This window comes from Schistocerca serialis, chromosome 4, assembly GCF_023864345.2.
Source record: "Schistocerca serialis cubense isolate TAMUIC-IGC-003099 chromosome 4, iqSchSeri2.2, whole genome shotgun sequence".
In the NCBI taxonomy this organism is placed as follows: domain Eukaryota; kingdom Metazoa; phylum Arthropoda; class Insecta; order Orthoptera; family Acrididae; genus Schistocerca; species Schistocerca serialis.
The window spans coordinates 178,328,510-178,346,206 of record NC_064641.1 but is presented as its reverse complement, the minus strand read 5'-3'; positions in this window follow the sequence as shown (position 1 = coordinate 178,346,206).

The following is a 17,697-nucleotide window of genomic DNA, read 5'->3' as shown; positions in this document are numbered from 1 at the left end:
ACAAAAGAATAATCAGATTGCTGTACTTCCAGGAGCTGTAAAAGATCTCTGAATGCTGAAATGTTTTCCTTTTGCTGCCCCGTTAGAAGTGACACTCGTAATGACCGTGGTAATTTGGAAATGCATAATTGTATAAGTGCGGATTCACTGTACGGCTCACTTAGGTACTGGTTCTGTTGCACCATGTGCTCAAGAAATTGCGTCACACTGGGAAAATTGGAGTTCTCATAATTTGGTAAGCTAATTAACTGATCTTTAATTCCGCGCTGTGTCGTCTTCGACCAGTACGCTGACAGAAAAGCATTCTGAAATTCCTCTACCGAGTAACACTGTCTCGCGATCGGTCTCATACGAGTTGCCGGTTCGCCTTCCAAAAAACTGCAACTAAATTCAAGTTTGTGTGTTACAGGCCAAGTCGGTGGAAGAGCAAAGCTAAATTGTTGAATCCAATCCAGTGGGTGAATCTGCGTTCTATCGTTTTTGAAAACCTTAAACTTTCTCACTGACAGGAAATGTTTGTAGTCGAAATTATCATCTCTGTGTGATGGAACAGGTTCAGGATCGTAAGAGAATCTATTGAACTGTGGTTGATCGGAATCTAAGTCCCGTACTCTCTGTAGATTACCCAAATTATACGCGCTGCGTGAGTCTGACAAATGTTCATAAAGTGGCGTCTGTTGTGGTATGTTATTAACTGAAATGTTTTTCATCTCTGTTACTTCTTGTTGTAAATTTGACAACTTCCTACGTAACGTGTTGTTAGATGAATCGATCTCATTAATTGTCTGCTGTAAATTTTGAAATTCAGGTGTTTGGTTAAATGAAACCGGTGCAGTATCGTCTGATTTATTGTCATTAGTATTTTCGATAACATCAATACGACTGGCCAATTCATCACATTTTTCAGTCATTATTTTAACCTGATCATCGGTTTTAGAATCAGACGCATTAATCTGTTTTTGCAACTTACGCGTAGTTTCGCTCAGTTTTTTAACATCAGCTTTGATGACATCGCAATCCTGTGTTAGCTCTAATTGTTCGAATCTGTCTGTCACTGTTTGAATATTTACTGTGTGTGTATCTGTTTTTGATTTAAGATCAGAAATTTCATCCCGTAATTCCGCGTTCATCTGTTCTATGGTATTAATTTTGTCGGACACTGTAGTAATATTATTGTCTACATACGTCTTCGCTTTCGCGAACATTTTACGTTTGTCCTCTTGTCTTTGTGCAGTGATTGTTTCCATGAACTGTCGTTTTACTTTGTTTTGATCCTGGATAAATTTACTCAAACGCGTATCACTGTTCTGTATGTGCTGATTAAAGCGCTCGTTAATCTGAGTGTTCTGCTGTTCGAATTTCGCGTCTATCTTTGCGTCCATTGCTTTAAACTCGTCCCGTAATTGTGTAGCTTTTTCAGAGCATTGTTTAGCGACTCCGCTAATTTCGTCTCTGAGTGTTTCTGTTGCAACTGTTTGCAATTCCCTTAATTCCTGAGCAACAGACTTAATTTCTTCGCTACCCTTTTTTGAACAAGCCTCAATTTCCACTCACAACTGTTCCTTAGTGTCATGACACTGCGCGGCAACCGCTCTAATTTGTTCACGAAGCTGTCTGGAATTGTCGTCTAATTTTTCATTTAACTGTCTGGAATTGTCGTCTAATTTTTCATTAAACCGTTTGTTCTGCTCACTAAGTTCTCTAAAATCTTCACTCTGTTGTCTCGCCTGTTCACTAAGTTGTTGTTTGAGTTTTTCGTTATCTTGTTTGACCTGTTCACTAAGTTGTTTGAAATTTTCGTCATTATTGTCAAGTTTTTCATTTAAGTGTTTAGAATCATTATCCTGTTTTTCAGCCATTTGTCGTAAAAATGCCATAACTTGATCCCACCCAAAAGTAGCTGTTGCATTCTCAGTACTGTGTGGTGGTATACGTGCAATTGTCACGTTTTGTGCGACCATTTGGTCATGCTGCATTTTAGAAAAAGGTTTGCCAGTCAAATGTACACTATCAGTCATTGTTTCGGAATTAAATAAATCCGTCCTACTTTGTGTGATCTGTTCATTTTCGTTACACAAATTTGTCTGTTCGTTACTTGAGTTTTCCAAATCGGGTGTGTTAAGCTGGGCAGCGCTCATTACAATAGAGCGTTCTGCGTCATCAATTGTCGTCAAATTAACAGACGAGACAATTGAGTACGTTTGTTCATTATCAGGGTAAAAGTCATCACTAGTGGTTGGAATGCACTGATTGTTAGTGAACGCAGGATTGTCATCATTACACTGCGTGTCATATGTCCTATCGGTAAAGTTGTTTGAGTCGGTAATTTCATTCATAATACCTCGCGATACACTATTCACAGTCTTTCGCGGCATTTTTACAATAGTCACAAATATTCACAAAACAAATAAGCACAAATGCAAAAACAACACACAAATACAACAGAGCAACGAATTGCCGTTGACCTGTAGAAAGAAAGTCACAAGATTAGTAAAAGCGTAGCGCCAAATCCTAATTTATCTAAGCAAATAAGAGCAGATATCTGACTGTTGTTCAAAAGACTCTCAACGAAATACGATCCTGGACTGGGTGTCGCCAAGTGTAACCTCCCCACAAAAACTTTAATAAGTGACAATATTATATAGAAATGCTAATGGACATTGTGCTAAGTGTAACCTCTCCACTGAAAATTTAAAAACAGTATTTAATAGAAATGGAGCCAAGAAGCATCACCTCCCTAGCAATTTAAATGACAATAAAAATGAGAATCGCAATCTGACTCAAATATAAGTTCTTCACAAAAAATTAAAGTCCATTCAGTGATAAGAAAATCTCAGTGATAATGATATCTCAATTAAACCGAAATATCGGTCTTTGGCCCTGTGCAAAAATCAGAATGAAATTCTTACCTCATTGTAACTGCTTGTCAAATTTCTGCTCTTATTCTTGCGCACGGCTTGGAGGAACTGCATTGCAAATAATAATATTCTTTTTTTTGTAATTTAACAGAAAACTGAAACTTTTCTTTAAGGGAAGTGGAACGAAATCGTTAGTTCAATTAAATAATTTTTTTTTTTTGTAAAATTGCTTTTGAAATCAAAATTATTATTGGGGCACTTGTTGGAAATTAATTACAATAAATAAACTTTACATTATCTGATGATTACCTTAATTAACAATATACCTCATTCAGCATCTTGACCAGTATTGCCGACAGACTACATCACACAACCGCACTGGGCTGCTGCTACTGACCGACTGCTCTGCATGACGACTACTAGCGTACTCGACGCAACTGAACAGCACGACTACTACTGTACTACTGGACGCAACGACTACTGACAGAGTACTGCTCGTAACACTCGCGCGGTCAAGCGCATACTAACCACGATAATAGGCTCTCTGGTCAAAGATTTTAACGTGCCTCACCATCGCTGCTACGTTACATACGTGTTTCAAGGTTTAAGTAGTTCTATGTTATAGGGGACTGATGACCTCAGAGGTTAAGTCCCATAGTGCTCATAGCCATTTCAAAACCTTGTAAGGGTATTGCAGGATAGGTTGTGCTGTGAAATGGTGATTAAGGGAAAATTTGCTATGTTGCGCTATTTCCGAGTTAATTAGCATTGTAGTTCACTAATCAGGCCGCCGCGCGAGAATTGAAGCTGCCCGCCAGGGACTATGTCGCCTGACATGTCCCAATAAGAACGCGATACAAAAGTTGGACATGAGGTGGTACAAGGATCGTTCCCAAGCCAAAGGCTGAGCTGTATTCTGTGCTATTATCTATTTTAATTCTATGTGGCGGGCCACTTGGATTAACAAGAGCAACTGCCTGATTGACTCAATTCAGTGCTAATGAATTTGGAAGCGACGCAACCTATCGAAATGTCTTCTTACTAACCAGCTCAACCTACCCAGGAAGAACCCTACAGGCTTTCCAGGCTGTTTATGATCACCCTCCGTACCCAGTCAGGCCAGGGAACAACATTAACACGGGAACATTAACGCAATACGGTAGCCGTTCTACCTGTTACAGAGAATTTCAACTCAACATCGTTTACATACCCTCTGAGGGTGAGCACGTGTACGAAGTTATAATGGCACCCCACCAAACCTTTTATGTGCTATACATTTTTTTTGTTAGTCGGGGTACATGACTGACTGTATGAATTAAAGACAATAAAATTCTTGCACACATGGACTGTATTAGCAGGATACACAGACGTGGTCACTAGTTACTGTTTTTCAAAATCTCTAACATGTACCCTTCTGGTTTTATGGGTCATGTGACGATAATGACGGAAGTTTGATGGTAGGTTTATGATTGTTCAGTGATCAGGTAGCAGTCTCAGTAACGATTTAACTCCTAACTCACTTATTTAAATGAAAGTCACATTCTACTCTGGTAATATCATACACGAACATTGGATCACTGACCTCACGCCTATCAATAATCATCATAAGATCACCATTAGATCAGAGGAGAGTTGTGCGTGATACAGATAAATCAAAGGAAGTGTTCACTTTTCCCTCGCAACTAACAACAATCACCACTGTGACAATACACGTTAACATTTAGCGATCTTAGTAGTGCTCAAAATTTTCTACGTAGAAAATAAAAACTGCATGCAGTATTGCAACACGAAACAAAACCTGTACATACTTGCACCAGCCGGAAACTAAACATCAGTCTACTGTATGGGTGATCCAAATTGAACCAAACCAAAAATAAATACATGACTCAAGAGGTACATAGCAGTGCCAGAAGAGGCTACCTCCACATAGACTCTTCTGAGCAGTTGTCTCCATAAATGGGACAAGCTTCTTCTTCCGCACCACCACTACTGGCGTGTCGTATTCTTCTGCGGATAGGGCTGTCAGCCACCAGGCAAGCTACTCCCAACAGTGGAAAGCTTCGCTGCCACCTAATACCAGCGTGCATGGAAATCCTCCCGTTGTTAAGATTTCTTTGTATTATCTGTAGGACATCAAACTCCAGTCATAATACTGTACGAAAGTTAAATACAGTTCTGCACCGCAACTATAAATAAATATTGTAGATGATTTCTTATTGTGTTGCAACATTACTGTTCTAGTGCTGCCCTTTCAAGTGAGTATTAAAGCAGATTTTACTTAGCGTCAACGCTGCCAGCTTGAAATACGTTTCCCACAACCGTAAATGTTTGGGCTGAATTCATAGGAACATCCGATTACAATATACAATAAAAAATGCTTTAATCGTGAAACAAATTCAAAAGAATCATCACTTGTCTCCCTTGGTTACACTGGACATGATCAAAAACGTTTAATGTTGAACGGCATACAACAATTCGTCTGCCAGAACTCGTCCATGAAATGTCTCCCGAAATGTGCACAGATCGTGTTCTAGAGGTTACCGAAGCTATATGTATATCACGGCGTCCTGCGATATGTTACTACGGAGATTTTTTTAGTTTCGGGACTGGGTGTCTACGATGTCGTACTTCTGCGTTATATAAGTAGCTTTTCAGCACTGGATTTCACCCTGTCCTTCCTTTCTTCTTTTTGCTGAATTTGTATCACGCTCTATGGTGGTCGACATGTTATTCTGGTTTAGCAACGTTATTTGCATTCCCACGCTGGGAGAGAATTGCGTACCCAACTTGTCTCCGTCTAGTGTTAGCCCATGAGAAAGTGTGAGAATGTTTTAGAAATGTCTGCGAATCGTTTAATTGAGGCAGTACGTGGGTATCAGCCAGTATTCACCTACTCGGATGTGCGAAACCGCCTAATAACTACATACAGGCCGGCCAGCGCATGACGCTTGTCGTTAATACGCTGGAAGTATTCGGTCCAGCGATCGCCCGTCTTCTCGAATCTGGGAAATGGCGTGCTAATGTGCACGGCTGTCTGGCCTGGTCAAACTGGTTCCTTCCACAATTTAGATAACTACGTATACACAGAATATATGAAGAGCGTTCGTCACTTGGGCCACGTGACTTATCTTTAAAGGCTTCAGGAACCCCACGTCCAATAAGGAAACACATGATTCTAGGTTGTTGCAACAAAAATTATTACAACCTTAGTCACTTTATAAATGGTGCGAGCTCCCAACGTACAGCTGTGAGTACATAAAACGACTGCCACATTCTTGGGATATGCCTATTCTTACGAAGAACCTACCTAAAGGACTGGTTTTATGGAGTGTCACATATTGGTAACACAAGTTCTTGTCAGCTGCACTTGAGATGTCATTAAGGCTGGAATCATATAATCTTCGTAAGCTAATAGGAAAGCGGTAGCTGGGTCTTGTGGTAGAGAAACTGGTGTCATTGATGTTTCTCTTCGTCTGCACTTCAACGCTTAGGCACTTGGGTCTGTTCCACCATCACTTTTACTGCCACCTAATACTGGGTCTTCCTACATTTTTTTCCTTCTCTTCGATGGTGCAGCATGGCCCGACGTAGGATTCACTCTGCGCTCATTCTTCGTAAGTGATATTTCCATGATGCTTTATTTTGTTCAGTCTTTTCATTAGCATCATAAATATCTAGCTCACTCCCACTATCTTCATTTCTTAGCCGGTCTTCCCTGGTAACACCTCTAATTTCCTAAGAAATCTTATTTCTGCAGCTTTTAGCTTGCTTTTATCGCGTTTTCTACGGATCCATGACTTATGTCCATATAACAGTACAGTTGTAGCCATGGTTATACAAAATTTTAGTTGTTTTCTTACATTTTTTGTTCTGGAAAGTTTTGTTCATCATTCCGCATATTGACTGATATTTCTTAATCTTATTTTGAGTGTCCTTGTCCATGTCATCGCATACCAAAAAATTAAAGTTGGAGACCTACTCAAGTGATGTGATATCTACTTTTATTTGTGAGCACGTGAGGTATTTCCCATGGTAAGGCAGGATTTTAGTTTTCTTTGCCGATGATCGAAGCTTATACTCTCCTTTTCCTAACTGATGTAATTTATAGACTTATTTTTGTAGCTTATCTTCATTTTATTCCCAACGTAGGAACGGTAACATTTATTTCTATTATTACGCATACTCGACTCTACGTCTTCCTCTAATATGAGAGTCTCGGTTCTGATTCTTAAACGATTATTGGCTACTTTTGGGAATATTTTACAGGTCGAATTTAGGAGGCTAATTCCTCTACAATTCTGAAATACTTTCTTTAACCTCTCTTTAAAAATTGATTTCGCTTCTGATTTTGGGATTTTACGCCGGTGCCAAAATTCATTAATTACATGTAATAACCTAAAATCACGAAATAAACCAGTACATTTTAAAAGCTTCAAATTAACACCATCTGGTCCATATGCTTTCCTGTTTTTGATACTTTTTAAAACTACTTGCAGTTCTTCTATTGTGACTTAATCCTCTGTACTATCATGTAATGTGATCGCCTCTTCTTCCTTCAATTCTGGGTCTTCTCTTTGTCACAACGTTTTATAAAACTCTTTCTGCTGATGGTCGCTACTTACATTTAATTTTACAGTTATCTCTCTCCATTCTTTATTAGTGTTTCATTAGTTTATAGGCCAAAGTTGGCCTCCTATGTATACCATGTTCTACTTTAGTTATAAAATAATTCCATGGCTCTTGGTGTGTTAACCTAGTTATTTGTTTGGCAGTGTTTCGGTTTTGCTTGTACTTCTCTTCAGTTTCTGGTGGTTTATTCTGCTAGAGTTTTATGTGGGCTCTTTTCCTTCAAGGGGCTTTGGTATATCTTCATTCCGAACCCTTAGTTATTTCTTTTTCCTTAACTTCCTCTTTTTCTCCAAAGCCTCATATGCCGCTCTTTCCATGCATTCTTTAATATATTTTGTCATTATTTCTATATATCTTTAAGAGTTAGAGTATCAAGCAGATATTTCTGTAGCCGACTCTGGTACAATTACTTAATTTCTTGGTCCAGAAGGCACACCTTAAAGACCTCTATAGCTTCGTTTGTTTTCTTGGCCTAGGTGCCTTCTACTTAGCTATCACTGTAACAATAATGATGACTAAATAGTACATATTTAACGTGATTACCTAATCAGTCGTTTCCGATTACGTCGTTTATTCAGAACCTATAACCTCTAGCACTCCATATGTACTTATGTACCTCTCTTTTACTAAAAAGATATTTTAGTGATCTTAAGTTGGCTTAAGGCTGCAAACTGTCTGGGTTCTTCAGCAGTTTCATTGATATGTTGCTCTCCAAATGTATCCGCAACTCCTGAGCTAAATATGTTGCCTGCCGTACCATTTAAATATCCACAGACGAGAGCCCGATAAAACAAATTTACTTTATTTAGGACCTTTGCCTTGCGTCATAGAAATTTTTTGTTTCTGTTTTCTTTTCTTCTTTAGTTCTATGATAAATAAATATCCTCAGTCATTTTTAAATTCATATCTGACAGTTCTTTCGTTGATAAACGAATATTTCACATTTTTTTTCTTTTCCGTCTGTTATTTACTACGATTTTCACCCCACATCTCGCTCAAGTGTTTTTAGATACTCCAGTTACACCATCGTGTAGTAATCACAGTCTATTGTGCCCTATAACTTCTTTTTTGTTTCTAATAGCTATACATAGCTCTGATTCTTTGTTTCCAGTTCCAATTACGTTCTATATAGCAATTTTAATCCTTTCTGTGATACCTCATTGTTTATCTCTGACCTTCCTAGGCTGTCTCCATGACCCAGTGAACTGTGAAAGAGCCAGTATGTATAAATCCCTCTGACCGAGCTACTCATGCTGCTCGGCTTAACTTATAAGCTTGGTGATGCGGCTGACACCTCACAGCTGCTTCAGTAGTGAGAGAAGCTGAACGACTCCCTCATGCCTTGAAGCTCAATACCGCCGGGATCGGACAAGTAGGAGCTGGCCAAGAGAGGCCGACAGTAAAGAAAACAGAAGTAGTCCGACACAAGTAACTGGAAGTAATGTCAAACATAGCTAAAGGTCCATTTGGTTGCCGCCCAGGTGCTCCTCTGAGAGGCCAGTTTAAAAATTTCATTGGAGTGACAATCTTGCTTAACCTATTGTAACATTATAAATTACAAAAAAACCTGCACTGTTCGTAGGCTCCATTCACCACGTCAACGTAGTCGAAATGTTTACGACGTTTAGGGTCTATTTACAGTACTAAGGCAATCTCAATGCAAAGTTACCTATGATTCATCGACGTGCTGATTATTGTGATACTCTGCTCTCCGAAGAGGCAGCAAGACAAGTTACTTCTTGCGAATATTTCGAAGTCCTTAGCAGATTCGAAAAATTTAGTAATTTAATTTTCAGTTGTTTTTACATTAGCAATATAACTCTATTAAGTGTCATCTGCCACCGTTGTTGATCTATAAATATTGATTCAAAATTGCCCCTCCCAGTCAGCTGTACAATATCAGGCTGTATCCATGTTATGTCCTTGATAAAGAGGTTTCTTTCCAACCACCTGAGTCACCTGCGTGCCTTCAAGGGACAAATTGCCTCCCCCAGTGGGGTTACATGACAGTGCCCAAGTTTGGCTGCCCTAACATTCGACTGTGGCCCTACAATAATGTTTCCCACTATTTAATTTATTCCTTCCGAAAACAAAGGAGGAAGTGATTATAGTGTGAATGGAGATGCCACAATGCATATTCTGAAGACAGGTATTTCTGTTGCCTTTACAGATACTAAAGAAATCGTAACTGTTAGTAAGTATCATCTGAATTACCTGATAATATTATTAGTACACTTATTCAATGCAGCGTTACTCTAATGATGCTGCGGTATGGAATCAGGCGAAGCTCTAACCAACTCCCCTAATACATTTTCTTATTCCACTTTTCAATCGTTGCATTCACGTTTCTTCTTTTGCAGTTTGTTCTGAAATTACAAAACTTATTCGGGAAAAGTAAGGTTTTTAAGAATATGAAAAAATGTATCACGCTGCCAAATGGACATATACATAGAAACAAATATTTAGCTGAAATTTAAGAGCTTTGCTGTCAAGACACTGACTTCTTCTGTATTTAACTGTCTATCTGTTGTCTGCCTCCATAGATGAATGATCTGTGTAGATGTCCACCATGCGAAGGAACCGGATTCAAAGCCTTGTAGAGCCAAGGTCTGGAGTCTCCGGGTTGCATTCAGCCTCGTGATGACAAGTGAGGAACTACACGACTGGAAATGGAAATGGAAATGTCGTGTGGCTATGGCCTCGCGTCGGGTAGACCGTTCGCCTGGTGCAGGTCTTTCGATTTGACGCCACTTCGGCGACCAGCGTGTCGATGGGGATGAAATGATGATGATTAGGACAACACAACACCCAATCCCTGAGCGGAGAAAATTTCCGACCCAGCCGGGAATCGAACCCGGGCCCTTAGGATTGACAGTGTCACGCTGACGACTCAGCTACCGGGGCGGACACTACACGATTGAGATATAGCGGCTACAAGCTCTATACAGGGTGTTACAAAATGGTACGGCCAGACTTTCAGGAAACATTCCTCACACACAAATAAAGAAAAGATGTTATGTGGACATGTGTCCGGAAACGCTTAATTTCCGTTTTAGAGCTCATTTTAGTTTCGTCAGTACGTACTGTACTTCGTCGATTCACCGCCAGTTGGCCCAATTGAAGGAAGGTAATGTTGACTTCGGTGCTTGTGTTGACATTCGACTCATTGCTCTACAGTACTAGCATCAAGCACATCAGTACGTAGCATCAACAGGTTAGTGTTCATCACGAACGTGGTTTAGCAGTCAGTGCAATGTTTAAAAATGCGGAGTTGGCAGATGCCCATTGGATATATGGATTAGCACGGGGCAATAGCCGTGGCGCGGTACGTTTGTATCGAGACAGATTTCCAGAACGAAGGTGTCCCGACAGGAAGACGTTCGAAGCAATTGATCGGCCTCTAAGGGAGCAGGGAACATTCCAGCCTATGACTCGCGACTGGGGAAGACCTAGAACGACGAGGGCACCCGCAATGGACGAGGCAATTCTTCGTGCAGTTGACATAACCCTAATGTCAGCGTCAGAGAAGTAGTTGTTGTACAAGGTAACGTTGACCACGTCACTGTATGGAGAGTGCTACGGGAGAACCAGTTGTTTCCGTATCATGTACAGCGTGTGCAGGCACTATCAGCAGCTGATTGGCCTCCACGGGTACACTTCTGCGAATGGTTCATCCAACAATGCGTCAGTCGTCATTTCAATGCAAATGTTCTCTTTACGGATGAGGCTTCATTCCAACGTGATGAAATTGTAAATTTTCACAATCAACATGTGTGGGCTGACGAGAATTCGCATGCAATTGTGCAATCACGTCATCAACACAGATTTTCTGTGAACGCTTGGCCAGCCATTGTTGGTGATGTCTCGATTGGGCCCCATGTTCTTCCACCTACGCTCAATGGAGCACGTTATCACGATTTCATACGGGATACTCTACCTGCGCTGCTAGAACATGTGCCTTCAGAAGTACGACACTACATGTGGTTCATGCACGATGGAGCTCCTGCACATTTCAGTCGAAGTGTTCGTGCGCTTCTCAACAACAGTTTCGGAGACCGATGGATTGGTAGAGGCGGACCAATTCCATGGCCTCCACGCTCTCCTGACCTCAACCCTCTTGACTTTCATTTATGGGGGCATTTGAAAGCTCTTGTCTACGCAACCCCGGTACCAAATGTAGAGACTCTTCGTGCTCGTATAGTGGACGGCTGTGATACAATACGCCATTCTCCAGGGCTGCATCAGCGCATCAGGGATTCCATGCGACGGAGGGTGGATGCATGTATCCTCGCTAACGGAGGACATTTTGAACACTTCCTGTAACAAAGTGTTTGAAGTCACGCTGGTACGTTCTGTTACTGTGTGTTTCCATTCCATGATTAATGCGATTTGAAGAGAAGTAATAAAATGAGCTCTAACATGGGAAGTAAGCCTTTCCGGACACATGTACACATAACATATTTTCTTTCTTTGTGTGTGAGGAATGTTTCCTGAAAGTTTAGCTGTACCTTTTTGTAACACCCTGTATATTGACCACTACTGGTAGAGCAGTGTATGGACCCCATGCAGGGGATGGCATGGCGTCCGGTCGACATCACGTTATCATCAGAGGCTGATCACGGTGTTTCGTTTCGTTTTCCTTTTGTCTGTTACACTATTGCCCAAATACGCATCAATAATCAGTAAGTGAAATCAAATTGAATTATTGTTAAGATCCTGTTACAAGTAAATTCTTAAATAGGAGGTATTGGATATTAAAACTAATTTCCATTTCCAAAACAGGTAAAATTGTTGCGACATGAAAAACGTAAGTTCATTTGCAACTATCACATATATGGTGAAACCTTTTGTTTCAAGGTACAAGATGTTGCACAGTCGAAGAAGTATGGTTGCCCATGTTATGTGAACAGTACAGGATATACAGAAATGTAGGGTTTTACTTGAAAAGAAAAGAAAATTTGGAACTGAACATTTAACAATATATTGTAAGTTATGCAGCACTGAAACGTGTAGAAGACAAAATAGTGACAAATGCTGTACAAACACATCATCACGTATCACAACAACGAACTATTTTCAAAATGCTGGAAACTGCTTCTGACTGTCGGTAGTGCTCATTCCTTCACGTGGTTCCAAAATCGGTCTCTAGTGTGAGTGCTGACCAAGAAGTATCATTTGTTTCAAGGCACACTATCTTCAGAGTACAATAATAGCCCCACCATAATTAGTTCGCTTGATACAGGGCACAGATGAAGAAACTATGGTGGAAATTCGCAAGTCAAGGGATATTGTGGCTTAACACATCACCGGCTAGAAGGTCGAAAGTGATAAGGCGAAAGCTCAAACAAACTGGATGAACAAGGATAATGCACATTTTTTCCCAAAATAAAAGTTTTGGGACTTGTCTTAAGAGATTCTGGAAGCAAACATATGATAAAACTACAAGTGTTTCCCAGAAAATAATGCACCGCATTCTTTTTCTTCAACAATTCTTTATTGAGCATAATTAGAGTTACACACACGAATGAATGGTGTTTTATCTACACTTCCTATTTTTCCATCCTGTTCTATAGCCTTCGTCCAGCGAGAAACAAAGGTGCGTTTGCCCTATCGGTACACTCCCTTTTGAATATTCAAGAGTGCAGATAATTGCACCCAAACTTCCTTTGCTTATTGACAGATGCAGCGGCAACTGCCGAGTCGCAATGCGTCTGTTCTCGCGAATGACGACATCAGCTCGCTGGAGCGTGTCAAGTGTGACAGCCCTGGATGGTCTCCCAGACCGCTGCAAATCGTGGAGCTCCGCCGAAAAGCTTTTTGATTATCTCACTCTCCGTGCCCAGCGACTAACAGTACTTCTGTCGACAGTAGGTGCTCCATAAACTTTGCACAGCGTTTGTGAATATTCCCCACAGTTAATTTCTCTGTCGAGAGAAATTCAATGACGGCACGTTGCTTGTTGCATACATCACCTGCAGACGCCATTTCGAAACTGTCTTGCAGCTACGCTATCTGTCGGAAGTGACGGAAACTTTTTGCGCTCACTCAGGTGACTTCAAATAATACATAAGTAACGTTTCGCATTCGCAGCATTGTTTTCGGCTCAGTAAAAAAAATACGGTGCATTACTTTCTGGGCAGCTCTCGTATATTTACAATATTACTACCTCAGAACGAAGGTCTTATGTGTTATTGTTGCTTCGGTGACAGTTTTTTACTTCAATAAGTAGGATCCTGGCAACCGAAAATATGTACACTAAATGATATTTATAGCGTCAAAAGAAAAAGGAAGATGTACCACATGACGTACTAAACGCCGATAAGTATTTACAAAAATGATAGTATGCAAAATAGATTTGTCGAACACTCATCTCCTTTACTATTCATAGACAACATCCTCGTTTAAAAAAAGAAATTCAGTGCTGTGTGTAACTCGTAAGGAAACGAATACAAGTTCACAAACCTTTGTTGTTTCAATTTTTCTGTTGATAATTAATTACGTTCACTTTTTTGCAACCCAAAATAAAAACTGTTTGATGACCTAGTTTTCGAGCATTGTTTCCAGGTACTTCCATAAAATTACAGTTACAATTTATCACTACATCCTTGATAACTAGTTACGTAAGTACGGGGTGTTCAAAAAGTCTCTCCGGATTTCCGTATGGTTGTTAGCCGCGCGTGCCGTATGCCGCAGTAAATATACCGAAATGAAACTCAGTGAAATACAAGTTATTATTTTATTGAATATTCATTTTTACTTAAAAAATTTCATATTAAATGTTGAAAGTGTCCCCACTGTTGTTGAATACACAATTCAATTCGTCTAATCATACGGCGCACGCGGCTAACAATCATACGGCACTGCGGAGAGACTTTTTGAACACCTCGTACTTCTGTCTATAACCCAACGAAATGGCTACATGAAAGAACAGGATACACATAGTTGACCCAGGGATTTGTATTAACAATCTGTTATCTTGGGTGTAACGATAGGAGCTAAGGAAAAAGACACTCATGAAGACTTCTTCCATGTTGCTTATCGGGAAAATAAACGGTAGATATCGGATCGTTTGGCAATACACTCACTTTACCATTTTGCAGATGACATGATACCTTCACTCTTGGTAGTAGCATGTATTTGTGCAGTTTCTTAACTGCTATGCTGTGGCAGCAAAGAAGAGATAAAGAAATAATACAGTTTTGACCAACGCTTCACTCTGGGTCCAGATTCACCTAAGGCGCAATATGCAGCAATAGCAAAATATCTTGAACCTGAGATCAACGTTTGGTTATAGGCTAAATAGAGTTTGAACACTATTTGTATTCAGAATTACAGGTTGTAAAACATGAATGAAGTTTTTCACCCCTACTGTTCAGTCTATACATCGCAGAAGCAATGATGAAAACAGAAGAAAGTTCAAGGGTGATATAAAAATTCAGGGTGAATGGATATCGACGATAAGATTCGCAAATGACAATTCACTGTGAAGGTCAAGAAGAATTACAGGATCTGCTGTATGGAATGAACAGTCTAATGAGTGCACAATACAGATTGAGAGTAATCGGAAGAAGGCAAAAGTAATGAGAAGCAGCATTAATGACAATAGCGAGAAACGTAACATCACAATTGGTATTCACGAAATAGACGAAGCTATTCATCTACCTTGGAAGCAAAGTAACCCATGACGGATGGAGTAATGAGGACAGGAAAAGCAGACTGGAACAAACAAAGAGGGTGTTTCTGACCAAGAGATGTCAAACATAGGTGTTTATGAGAGGAAGAAATTTCTGAAAATGCACATTTGGAGCACAACATTGTAAGATAGTGAATCACGGACAGTGGAAAACCGGTGTGGAGGGCAAACGAAGCGGGCGAGATGTAGTGTTACAGAAGAAATTTGGAAATCATGTGGACTGATAAGATAAGGCATGAGGAGGTTCTATGGAGAATCGGCGTAGAAAATAGCAATTAGAAAACACTGACAAGGAGATGAGACGGGATGATAGAACGCGTATAAAGACATCAGGGAATAACCTCCATCCTAAAGGGTAGAAACTGCGCGGGAACACAGAAATTGCAATACGTCCAGCAAATAATTGAGAATGTAGGGTGCAAGTGATACTCTGAAATAAGAGGTTGGCCCAGGGCAGAAATTCCTAGCGGACCGCATCAATCCAATCATAAGACTGATGACACAAAAGAAGTCAGACCTGAAAGGTCAATGAACAACCGTTTCTCATATCAGCAGACCGTATTATCTGTAGGTGTCGAGATACATAGCTACTGATACGCTGAATACTAGCACCCACAGACTGCAGTGACTATCCCGGAAACATTATTTGCCAACATCAAACAGTAAGACCAATAGCTCAGCTACAGTCGCTTGTCAGCTGCCAACAGGACCGATGCCCTAACACTGCTTCGTTCAGAGAACTTCCGCGTTGCGGAATTTCGTACAACAAAGCCGGACAATGTAAATAAATGTCGTTTACATACCAGTACTAATTCAATCGGAATTTTTCTTTAAATGCATTAAATTTAAAATAATCTGTTTTATTACATACTGAACACTGACAGTATTAACACATTTACGCCACACTCAAGAACTTATGGCACATAATGACAGCCATTTTTAAATTAAAATTTGTTGCTAAACTGCAGCTAAATGCGTCTTGGCTACTGCACGTTGGTACTTCTGTTGGAAGCCATTTGTTGGCAGCTCTCTTAGGAGTGTGGTGAATTACTATCTATCATCAGTGTTCCGAGCAAAATCTGGTCCTATATTCTCGAATAATTTTGGTGCCTTGTCCTAAGTTAATAAACTCTAAATTCAGCAATCGTTTTCTTCTAGACATTATTTCTGTATCATTTCAGGTAATGGTGAAGAATCTGGGATAACCTTGGACGAGCATATTAGCTGGTAACGAACGACAGGCACTAGAAGACGGAAGACTTCCGATTTCTCTTTCGGAACTATTGGAGCGTATTTCTACAGAAAGTGAAAGGGAAATATCCATTATAGGTAGGTAATACGGCTACTGAAAATCACATTTAGAAAAACTATGAACGCTAGCATCCGTTTCGTCGGAATAATCCTCTTTTCCCGATCGTGTCAGTTGTTCATGAACCCAGTCAGGGTGGTTACGTCGAGACACGTAACATGAGAGACAAACACTATGTTTATATCATTAGTCTCCAGTGTGCACACCAAATAGTTCTTCGTATCTTCTTCCCATACTTATAATCTCTTCATAATCGCAAAGTCCCAGTTTTTATCATTGTAGGTACAGACCTTCGCAGTGCCACACCTTCGCTGGCACACACTGATCTGCTCTCTAATGAGAACAGGGTTGCATTTAAGAAATATCTGAAGCATTTGTTTTCCATCTGTATTTCTTTTATCGGTTAAATTAACACGTATAGCTACATCCTTCTGTCAAGTTGCGAAGCGAATCTTCCCTTTCTCATCGTTTTGTAGTCTGTCAGGACTAGCTATTTTTTCTCCTCTCTTTACTACTTGTGTTCTGTCATTAGCCTCATTTCTTCTCCTAACTCCTCCCTCATCTACAGTGCCGTCCTATACTAAACTCTATATTTGCTTTCCTCAAAACTGTGTATATGATTTTACTGTTCGCAATCATATATAAAATGTGATTTTCGTTCTGTATTTTTACTGTTGTTGAGATTGCCTCATAAGTGTCAGGTTCATACAAAAATTCTTACCTCTAATGTGTGTCAGAGAATGGTTAAAATGAAAAAATGTGGAAGCATGGTTAGAGGTAACAGACGGTCGTATGACTGTAATAGTTCCAAATACGTTAACAGGTGACAGGAACCGCATCTCAGGATGATGCCAGCGTGTGTTATAGTTTCACAGAAATGTGTTGATAACAAGAATAAAATTGATAAACAGGGTGTTTCCTTGTTGATGTTACAAACTTTCAGAGATTATGGAGAAGGTAAACGTAACAGTCTGGGGAAGGGACTCTGGTACGGAGCGAAAATTGTTCTGATACCTCTGGCAGTTGAATACATGTACCAATACTGTTTTAAGAATGCTGGTTAGGCAACTTTTAGCGGTGATGGTATGGACCACAACACGAAAAAAAATTTCTAAAAATATAATCTAAAATGCAAACCTTATGAGCTAAGAGTAACTGTTCATCTTTGATAACCTAAAACACGTCTCTTCCATTGCATTCTCTTTCGT